General features: G+C 42.3%; 1 long non-coding RNA gene across 2 annotated transcripts; it reads left to right on the forward strand.

Annotated features, from left to right (window-relative positions):
• Window positions 1-753: 753 nt before the first annotated feature.
• Window positions 754-3,636, forward strand: LOC114546004 (uncharacterized). 2 transcript variants are annotated; one of them, XR_003690971.1, is made up of 7 exons: window positions 754-1,247; window positions 1,346-1,430; window positions 1,817-2,168; window positions 2,697-2,855; window positions 2,939-3,184; window positions 3,377-3,440; window positions 3,539-3,636. It is a non-coding gene; the product is annotated as an uncharacterized LOC114546004 (long non-coding RNA). The 2 variants fall into 2 exon arrangements; XR_003690972.1 differs by lacking the exon at window positions 3,377-3,440.
• Window positions 3,637-3,990: the final 354 nt, after the last annotated feature.

A 3,990-nucleotide genomic window follows, 5' to 3' on the forward strand; every position in this document is an offset into this window, starting at 1 on the left:
TTGTCCCTAGTTTCACTTGTATATGTGCAGCTAAGAATACTTAATAATTTTTAACTAAACTCCAACTACAACAGTTTTGACGATGTTATGTAAAGTGATGGTGAAGTTATGCATTGGCGATCGACTGGCCAGCTGATTTTGGGATTCTAAGACTAGTTCCGGTATTAGGCATAACATTTGTACCTGCAGTGTTGAACTGTGTATTTTTTTTTTTTTTCACTCCCATGAAAAAATGGCCAGTACTGACAGATCTCACTCTAACGAGCATCGGGTCAAGTGATTCTGATAAGTGAGTGTACCTGGCTTGTTTCAGGTCCTACTTTGCCCACGTTTCCTCACAGGCATGTTTTACTGTGAACTAGATTTCATTATCATGACTAATTGAAAAGTTCACATTTCTGCCACAGACTGTAATGTCACATTACCTTTTTATTCTTAGGTCCACTCATTGTTTTTGTGTTCAACCTGTTACAGAGACAAGCGTACCTCAGAAAAGGCCAGCAAGGGCTCGGCAGGTGTGGAAGAATTGGCCAGGCTTGAGTGCAGGTAGGTCATAATGTGCACTGTGATTGCAAATTCTTCTAAGAGCTTTTCAGTGTTAGTTCTTTCTGATTTTGTGTTAATTTAATATTCTATCTTATATAATGCTGTTTCTAAGCCTTGGTGAAATGAGCATTGATGCAGAGGAACATCTGGATGAACAAGCCATCAATAACTTGAGGAATAGCACTGTCATGGTGCTGTCTGTTTTCCCTCTCCCCTCTCCCTTGTTTTTTGTCTGTCATGTGCTGAGTGGGTGTGGCGCTCCTGGCTCTCTCCCTCCTCGTCAAGACACCTGTGGCTTCCTGTTCACCTGATTCACATCCAGCAATCACCTCTCCTGTTTTAAAACCCCAGCCTTCCAACCAGTCTCTGCCAGATTGTCCGTTCACCCAAGTGGTAACACTCGCTACGGCCAGCCTCAGTGTTGTCAAAGACTGCTTTTCTTTTGTATACCTGTTGCAAGCCTTGTTTTGACTTTTTGTGTTTTTGTGTCCAGATTCCCACTACAGCCCTGAAAGCCCAGTCTGCCTGTCTGAGCCTTGTTCTTCTCTCAAACCTGCTTCTCACCTGTCTGCCCGCTCTAAGCCCCAGGGGATATCCAGCACCTGCATCACTCCATTTTTTGTGTTCAATAAACCTCAATACCTGTTCTGACCTTTTTCCGTGTCCGCGCTTGAATCCAGACAGCCCAGCCTAACAAGCACGTGAGTATTTTGATCAGCGGAGTTGATGTCACTGAAGACTGTTATCTCAGTGTATATTATGTTATTGACGGTTTTGTCTCATCGGATTGACTGGGCAGTTAACCCTCCACCTGTAAAGGCATCAGATACTGATGATTAGGAGCAGGACAGCTCTGAAGAGTACATCCCTCCACTTTCTCTTCGGTAAGTTTCCTAATTTCTCTTGTACTGCAACTTAATACTACCATCAAGTCACAAATGTATAGCTCCACAATTCTTGGCTCACCATCTCAGCTACACTCTCCCTAAACTTCAGTTTATGACACTTGCCTTCATACACATCCATTCTATTTTCATGAAATGTGATGGCAAAACTCCTCACACTAACCATCGAAACACAGGTTTTACTGCTGAAAACAGCCTGGTTGTTCGGGTGACCTACTCTACAAGCCTGCAACTTTATAAAAAGACAACTTAAATCAGACAGTTAAAATGACAACCATCACTACTTCATTCCAGTGCATTGTCCAAAAAATGTTTGTTCACGTTTTTGGTAACGTATCTATGTTTGTACTGTTTGACTGAAACAGGTTGGGTGGAGCTTTACCAAATGTTCCAAACTTTGATGCGCTGCCAGTAATTGGTTTGGAAGAGACTGTACACGACCTCACTGCAGATTTTGAGTCTGAACCATCTACAGATCCTGACAGCTCCAGTGCCTCACCAGCTGATTCAAATGTGCCAACTGTACAGAAGGCAGAGGACATTGTTGGTGCCAAGGCATCAATTGTGTATGATGACTGCTTGAAGTACCTTGCGGCCTTTGTTACACCACCGGTGAAACGGTGCACAGCAATAAATGTGACTGGTGCAACATGCCAACACCATCCACTATTCCTGGTGAACATCAAAGGGAAAGGCACTGCAAGCATGTTAGAATGGGTATGTGACAGTTTTGTTATGACAATAACTATGTGAATGTACACTTTTTTTTTTTTTTTTTTTTGTTGCCCCAAACACTTTCTCCATCCAAGACACATACTGTGTTGACTCCATCAAAAAGTACTGGATTGGAAAAAAGGGCAGATGTGAAATAAATGTAAGATGCTTAAGGTCCCGTGAGAATCCCATGTGAAACCGAACAATTCAAAGTGGTACCCACTGTTATTGTTTTATGTTGTGTATTACAATTGTAGACACTGTGGGCAGGCCTTTTACATGTCTGCAACAAGCATGAGTGGGCTATGGGCAGCTGTAAACCTGTGCAGCTGGCAGACTCGGAAACAATGGATTCAAATACTCTAAAGCACCCAAGGCTCTCGTGGAGATAATTCTCAAACGATGGTTGAAGGATGTGCACAAATACCTGCGCTCTACGTATGTGTGAGAATTGGGGTGAAAGTGTTCATTTGACCAACAACTGCTCAGTTCTGCTTAGCTGTCATTTGTTCTGTTTTAATTTCATTACAGATCAACGGCAGACCTCAAATCCTTTCAAAATCGTATATTGTATGCCAGCAAGCGCTTTGCCTTCAGTCCACCGGTGTACGAAGCCAGAGTCCTCCTGGCAGCCCTGGACTACAACTACCATCGGGACTGACCAACTCAGAGGGCAGATGGTACAGAGATGTAAGTATCACGAGAACTACTGAAATCTTTCTTGGTACTTGTCTCCATGTTTTTCTTTAACAATATTACCACCTTATTTTCAGGTACAGACAAGTGTACAAGAAGAATGCTAAACAGTACAGTGTCTATGCACGCAAGACTCCCAAAAGCTACAGCTACATTGGGGAACTACAGATGCTGGTGGTGAGATGTAGGCTGGAGAGTGGCTCTGGAATGCCCAGGACAAGAACCCTAAGGCCAGATGACCCACGAAGGCTTGGTTTACTTCCACCTGTACCACCCCCCACCAACGGCAGAACTTGTACAAAGACAAGTCAGGAGAGGACTAGGTATGCAATGTTAAAACTGGCATAACCTATGTACCTCAGTGACATGTGTAGTAAATGAATGCAAAATAATAGGATCTGGTGGATCCTGACACTGAGTATGACCTGATTTTGGTTTGAGGAAGAAAAGTAGTGTCAGGTTTTCCTGTTTGACCGATCAAGCATAATTGCAAGTAAATGTTTTGTATGTTTTAGGACCTGACTTACAGTAGAGTTCTCCCCAGTGAAGCCAGAATTGCAGCATCCAGTGTATACATAGGTCAGGTTGCTTCATTTTTGTCTGACATGTAAAATGTATTTCAATATTGTCATTGCCTTTTGCAACTTCTTACAACTGTTCATTTCCACTTGTTGCAGTACAAGCCTCCAGCAGAGAGAAGGATTGGGACCAATGGCACACCCACAACATTCACACTGTCCATGCAAATATGAGTGAATTTGTAGTTCACCATCTTACTTTGTCTAGGATTTGAATTCCTGTAATGTTTTTTTTACAGGGTGACTAAAATTTGTGATAGTTTGGAAGTTTTGTAAATAAAACTTCAGAACCAACCTATCATCCCTACCATTTCATGCTTTACCACAGTTCTTTCAGTCTATAACCCAGACTGAAACCCTGCAACATTATGTGTCCTGATCGTTATTAGAGTAATTTGTTCCAGACTGGCAAGAATTATTCTACTGCTTTCTTTCTTGTACACAAATGGTAAGAGCTGGCCTCAGGGTTTGATTGTCAACGACGGACAGGTTTATTATTGTACTTGTTACAGTTGTACTAACATGTGGTAAAAATTTTACACACTGAATTT

Source organism: Perca flavescens, chromosome 2 (assembly GCF_004354835.1).
Source record: "Perca flavescens isolate YP-PL-M2 chromosome 2, PFLA_1.0, whole genome shotgun sequence".
In the NCBI taxonomy this organism is placed as follows: Eukaryota; Metazoa; Chordata; class Actinopteri; order Perciformes; family Percidae; genus Perca; species Perca flavescens.